General features: G+C 35.4%; 1 long non-coding RNA gene across 1 annotated transcript; it reads right to left on the reverse strand.

Annotated features, from left to right (window-relative positions):
* Window positions 1-925: 925 nt before the first annotated feature.
* LOC126763250 (uncharacterized) lies at window positions 926-2,409 on the reverse strand. Its single transcript, XR_007667595.1, has 3 exons — window positions 2,267-2,409; window positions 1,122-2,039; window positions 926-1,055 (listed from the first exon to the last, which is right to left on the reverse strand). It is a non-coding gene; the product is annotated as an uncharacterized LOC126763250 (long non-coding RNA).
* Window positions 2,410-7,409: the final 5,000 nt, after the last annotated feature.

The raw sequence follows: 7,409 nt of genomic DNA on the forward strand, positions 1-7,409 counted from the left end.
GTAGAATAGTTTTGTTCACCATCAAGATTTTTATTTGTCCAGCCTGTTGAAGGGTAGTGAGAGCAGAACACCAGGAGACGGGGAACTGAAGAACAACAGAGCGGTCAATTCTTTGTAGAGTATAGTCGGACGAAAGCTTTCACGACGATTGGAATTTAAGTGTGCTCTGTCCAATCCATAAAAATAAGCCGCCTCAACATCGCATATAAGGTTCTATCGAGCGTATTGTGTGAAATATTAAAACCCGCTCCATTAGTTCTGCTTTCTCATATTTGGACAAAGAAGCGAAGAAATTGGGTCTGGTAGTTAACGAGGGTAAGACGAAATATCTGCGGCCATCAAACAAACAGTCGTCATATTCGCGACTTGACTCCTATGTCACTGTTGACAGTCGTAACTTCGAAGTCGTAGATTATTCGTCTATCTTGGAACCAGTATTAACACCAATAACAACGTTAGAGAAAGGTTCTGCGGAAGATGTATGGTTTTTTGCGCATTGGCTACAGCGAATACCGCAGCCGATGGAACTATGAGCTGTACGATATATACGGCGACATTGACATAGTTTAGCGAATTAAGAGATAGCATTTACGATGGCTAGGTTATGTTGTCCGAATGGATGAAAACACTCCAGCTCTGAGAGTATTCCACGCAGTAGCCGGCGAAGTGACCAGAGGAGGAAGAAGACCTTCACTCCGTTTTAAAGACCAGGTGGAGAAGGTCCTGGCTACACTTCGAATCTCAAATTGACGCGCTGTTTTAAACACGGCTATAACAGTGTTAGCGGTTTCTACACCAATAAAGAAGAAGAAGAATGAATTGAATATATTAAATGACCTCTACTAGATGTTATGAGATTTTTTCTGATCTTTGCAGTTACAAATTTATTTTTATAGAGTAAATATAAAGCCTCCGAATATTTAAGCCGTTTATGATTCTTAGCACAATTTATTAAGACTTAAATTTGTCTTTGTTAGGGATTTATACTAACACCTCGAATTATTCGACTATGACGGCTATCTATCTTCTTGGCTTGAAGTGAAGAGTTGTCGGAGCTGTTGGAGGAATCCAAGCTACAAAAAATTAAAATTTCAATATTAAGTAAGTATCAAAGTAATCACCTTTCACTTGTGGAAACGTTTTTTTCAATCCTCGAAACAGTTGTTAAAGTCAACTTCCGGAATAGCTTTCAATGCGCTTAGCGATTCACGTTTAATGTCTGCAATGGCTCAAAACGGTTTACCCGGAGCGGTCGTTTGAGTTTGCTGCTGCTGAGCGAGAAGTCACGCGGAGCTAAACGGCGAATGCGGTGGTTTCGGCACGATATTGGTTGAAAATTTGGCAAAACTCACGAAGAATCAATGCAATATGCGACAGTGCATTATCGTGGTGCAAGAACCAGAAGTTGTTGGCCCATAATTCCGGCCTCTTTCTAAGAATTGCTTCGCGCAAACTAAAAAAAACACTCAAATAGTATTCCTCGTTGACAGTTTGGCCTGTCGGAAGGAATTCAGAGTCCACTACACCTCAATATACGAAAAAAACTGTCAACATAACCTTGATTTTTGACCTGCTTCGACGTGGTTTTTTCGGCTTCAGCTCACCTTTGACACGATATTCAGCCGATTGACCGTCTGTTTCGTGGTCGTAGGCATAGATTCAAGCCTCATCGCCAGTAGTAATTCGTTTCATGACATCCTAGTAGTCGAAAAGTATTGTTTCGCAGACGTTAACGCGACACTTTTTTTTTTTGAAAAAATTTAGTGATTTTGGAACCAATCGTGCTTTCACTTTTCTTCAGTAAGATCTCTGACTGTTAATCGTCGATTCTCAAGCACGAGTTCCTTTATTTTATTGACGTGTAGATCATAAGGCCGTCCTGGACATGGTTCATCGTCAACACGTTCTTCTTTGTTGAATAATTCCACTTATGGTAAAAATCACCGAATGCACTTTATGTACTTCAGAAAGACAAGCGTCAACTAAACACTAATGATTATTTTTATGTGATATTTGGCACAAATGTCACTGACAGTCACCTAGAAAAAAATATTTAGCCGAATAGGTTTTCGCGCATTTATACTATATTATAGAATATGTATTATTTAATACCGTTTGAAATCCAATAATAACTTTAAAGTTCGCGGTTAAGATGACTAATCGTAATTAGTCTTAATTAAAACGCACAAGCACTTTAACTACTAAATAGCCCACCGTGCAGCAGCGTAACACGCTTGGCTGCTAAATTTGTTAGTTAGTTACTCACTTTGGTCGTTTAGTTGGTGGGTTCATCAGTTCTACGGTTGGTTTGTTTCCGCGCTATTTAGTTTGGATGCTTGTTGCATACAAATGCATACGGTGCGCGTTGCAACATGAATTTCGTTATTCACAGTAAAGTACCACTAATATATGTATGAGTGTGTGTGTATTTGTATGGGCGCGTAACCATTGGATTATATCAACTGACAGTGTGACATGCCGCACGCTTGACAAGCGATCAGGCGTGGTTCATGCAACTGACAGCACAATACTGCGGGCTAAATGTGGCTCTATTGAGTGATTTACTAAAATTCACAAAACCGTTTAGATATTTACAAAAAACTATCTGTGTCTAGTTAAATGTGTGTGGGTAAGTGCGTGTTTCGTCGTACAATTAAATTTAAAAACCATTAATTTTATGTGTGTTGAGTGCAAATGGAATTCTTATTGAATTAAGCATTGAAAGCACTTTTTATGACATTTATAATAAATAGACTAGTTTCTCTATTCCAACCAATTTTCAAATATCTATAATGGTTGTATGATTACATAAAGGGCGTGTGAAAGTCCAAAGGAATATACAATATATAGTTACGGAGGTTTTACCAAGGCACATACTCCAATACTAAAAAATTCTTTTGAACTTTTTGCTTCCGTGAATTGTTGTTGTTGTGGTATATGTTCAAATTAATTGTTGTTAATTTTTTTTGGCGTCCACGACTTTAAAGTTTGGTATTTATGTCGAACACAGGACCTTCGAACGTTTGTCATACAGTTTGTGCGAGTCTTTCAGAATTTATGAATTTCAAATCTTTTCTGCACGTGGTTTAAATTTTCTATTGAGTGAGAAAAATTTTCTTCATAGATAATTTGCTAAATACCAGGAGGGAGAAAGAACACAAAGGTGTGCAGTTACAGTTACAATGCTGTAGTCATTACCGATTTTCACACTCTAAGTTATGAGAGAGAGTAATACCCGGATCGGGTAAAGTTCGCCATACAGACTAATAGCAATATAGCTACTGTAAATTAGATAAACATGTTCAATCTACTGTGAGCTCTTGTGCAATATTAAAATTTGCTGAAATATACTGCAATTGTCTAATTCCTCAAATAAAATAACGTTCACGGCAAAGTAAGCTCATTTTCTCAACACGGACGCGACTACGTAACCGGAATATCATGTCAAAGCAGTCAATTCCTCAAAGTTATTTAGGAACTTTTTTTTACCGTGAACAACGAGAATCATGTAAGGTTTGTAAGTCAGGATAATATAATATATTGGGAAGTTGAGCGGACGACTTTGATAACCATTTCTACAGAATCAACGACAAACACATCAGCATAATTATTTGGAAATTTGTATACAACACTAGCAAGAACAACATCTGATGAGGCAACTCTGTATAAGATTTCTTTGAAAAACTTATGAATACTGACTAGCAATAAATGAAAATCTATTCAGTTGCTCGGTGATGGGATACGTCATCTGCACTCATACTTTCATATGCATACAAGTATATTTAACTAGATCATGCCGTGCCTATTATACTACATTAATTGCTTAGTTTGCTAGAAAAGTTTAAAATACTTTAGATTTACTACATACTGTCCAGCTATTCCTGGTTCTACGGAGCTACAGTAGATCCAATGATTCCATGATACTAACAATGAGAACTCAATTTTGATGATGTCCGACATACATCTTCAAAATTTTGATAACAAGTGACCTATGAAAGATTTTCATTTGCATTTAAAAGACTTTTCTGGTTTATATCGAGTATCCTTCCAAAGCCTGCTCTTGTTATATTACCATTAAGAGGGTATATTAAAACGAAGTATATTTCTATATTTCTATAGTACATAAATTACACTGATAAACAAAAATACACTTGTTTTTTGCGACATGAATAGAACAATGTGTTTATTATGTAAAAATTGCCACAAATGCACAAAAGAGCTACAGACTTATTCTACGAGTATCACCTATAGTTTTTTAGCTATGAGCATTTTTGTTAAAAAAAAAATAGCGATAGATATATTATTGTTATATTATTTTATTAATCAAAGAGTACTTTAAAATATTACTGTCGATGTTTTACGACGATATTTTGTTTTTGGAATATCCCTTAACAATGTCCAGCAGTAATCGGCAAGCAAACTAACACTCCACTTGCAGTGGCGTAGCTACAACTTCGGGCGCCCGGGGCCAAGGATGTTCTGCCGCCCCCCTTTATCTACCTACCTACAAGTTTCATGAGGTGATTCGAACAAAAGTGAATTTTTACAAAATATCTTCGATATTAAGTATATAAAATTTAAGAACTAGAAGCCACGCAAATTCTGAAGTTCCAAAATGAAAGATCTTTTAGCAAACTTAAATTGATCAAATCTTACTTGAGATCGACCATGAGTCAGAGTAGACTGTCCAATCTTCCGATTCTCTCAATAGAATGTGAAACTGCTTCAACTTTAAATTACAATGATATGATAAGTGATTTTGCAGCGATCAAAGCTAGAAAAGTGCATCTTTAAGTTCTATCACAATTTTTAAGAAAGATATAAGCCAAAAGATATAAGACAAATTCAAAGACTGAAGAGTATTCGAGTAAAAATTAATATTTTTCATTGTTATTCAGATTATTACATTGTGAGTGTACAACTCTTTATCTTTTATAATAAATTTTGTAAAAAAATTTGTTGAAGTATTTTTCTGAATATTAAAAAACAGCGAAGATCGTTTTGCCGCCCCCAAGACGTTGCGCCCGGAGCGACGGCCCCCTTCGCCCCCACCCTAGCTACGCCACTGTCCACTTGCCTTGGTACCGCTTCTCCATAGCACAAATTTCTTGGTGGAACCGTTCTCCATGTTCGTCACTTACAGCCACTAAATTTTCGGGGAAAAATCCAGGTGGGAGTCCAGAAAGTGAATAATGAAAGTAGTTCAGTCACAAGATCTTTGTAACTGTCAGCTTTCACATTTCCAAGAAAATTTTTAACAACAATTTTTAAATTCACTCCAGGCTCGTATTTCAGTTTCTTTGAGTATTTCCTCAAATGTTTCATCCTTCCCTAGTTCTCTTATTTGCGGACCCACAAATATGCCCTCCTTAATTTTTGCTACACTCATTCTTGGAAATTTTTGTTTAGACCCCTCTTTGCCATTGCCTTAACAAAATGCTTCATTAAACTCTATTTTTGTGGTATCAACAAGAGGTTCACTGGTAACGTTTTTTTTTGTCCTGGAGTTAGCGCCTGACGTACTGGCCATTGCTCGAAGTGATCATGTGAATTTGCTGAATAGCCAGAAGTAACACGAAGGTAAATCAGACGAATGCGGTGGTTGGATGATATTGATTGAAAATGTGGCGAAATTACCACGAATAACCAATGCAGTATGAGATTGTGTTTTATCGCACTTCTTTGTTCAATAAATTCAGACATAGTTAGGGTTTTCACATAGTCTCATAAAGTTATAAGTTATGGCGATTCGAAAACATAGCATTGAGAATTGTAAATATGTAATCTCATTTTTGTATGTAATCCAACAACAATTGTAAAAATTTATAATTTTATGATTTTACGATGCTGTATGACGGGTTGTGAGTACCCCAAGTATAAATCGAAGAATTCACTTTTAGAGCCTCACAAAACGACGCGTATCTCAAATACTAATAAATATTTTGACATGAAATTTAGCATAGATGTCACTAACAGTACTACCAACATACAAGAAAACTGACCGATTCGAAAGACATGCGAAGTATAAATTAATTCAAATTAATTCAGCTTTCAATTTGATCACAATTGTATTGTAAAATCTAAAGCCGCAAATTACAGAATATCTGTGGCTGATAGAAAAATTCGGTTTCAGATTCGACTACAGTATATTAAACTGCATTAGAAACACCAAAGGATTTTCATGTTACAAATTATGTGTCTACCAGTGTTATTAGCGTTACGAGCTGAATCGATTTAGCCATGTGCAACTGCTTGTTTTTGTGTCTGTACGCGAACTAGTATGAAAATCTTTTTAGCTTCTGTGCAACCGAAATTAATATTTTTCTGGTTCCTATCAACATTCTCACAGAGGCTCCATGTTTGCTGGCAATATTAGCTTTATCCGAATTATAATTAGTATAAAAGGTTGAGAATATATTTCAAATATTTAAAAAAAATATAATTAATATATCAACATGAAAATCGACTAATCAAATAAAAAATTATGCGTACAAATTCTATATATTTAATTACCACATAAAAGAATTCATAACAAATAACAAAAATTACCTTTCCTCAATAAAAAATGTAATAAGCAATTAACTTCATAATTACTAGACAAATATATGAGTAACACGCCGTTTAATATGTTTGACAAACAACACCCGTTAGTTAAAAACAATTAACTTGGAACTCTAAACTGCCACCTTTCGCTCTTTCACGCCCATCATCGGCTATCATTTTTCACTTTATTAAAACTCATTAGTTAACAGCGTGAAGAATACGACTAATACAGAAAAGCCTGAATAAAAATGGAAAAAATTACACAAAAACACAACTCATAAATTCATTTTTTTCAGTTTGATGTTTGAGAGTATATGGCTAAAATAAATATACAAGTACATAGATAAGCTAGATGTAAGAAGTGAACGCTTGTCAACGACTAATTTGCATAATTGAAAAGCGTTTGCGTATATTTTTTAAATCATTTGCATATTTTAGAGCGCAATAGGCAGCACTGAGGATGACACGCGTCACACTTCATTTATCAAATCCTTTCAAAAGCACTGAGCTTTATGTTGGATTTTCGAATGTCAAAAGTCAGTTGCAAAAAGAGGACGGCGGTAAAGGACAGACATTGCAGAAAAGCCGCAAAGCATTAACCTTCGAGTAAGAGGTTTTGTAAATCCAATAGTTTTGGCTTATTTAATTGGGGTGGTGGATGGAGCTTCTATTACTGTTGTGGAGGCCAGAAAAACGCGCATTAATTTAAAATGTGTAAACAATTGATTTAACTGCATTTATATACAAAACAAAGTAATGAATTAATAGCAATTTATAAACAAAGTAAACCTTAAACTTAGAGTTTTAAAAATGAAAGGCTTTTACTGCCGACGGGTCAAAATATGTTTTATTACCTTTGATGTGAA

The sequence above is a fragment of the Bactrocera neohumeralis genome, chromosome 6, assembly GCF_024586455.1.
Source record: "Bactrocera neohumeralis isolate Rockhampton chromosome 6, APGP_CSIRO_Bneo_wtdbg2-racon-allhic-juicebox.fasta_v2, whole genome shotgun sequence".
In the NCBI taxonomy this organism is placed as follows: domain Eukaryota; kingdom Metazoa; phylum Arthropoda; class Insecta; order Diptera; family Tephritidae; genus Bactrocera; species Bactrocera neohumeralis.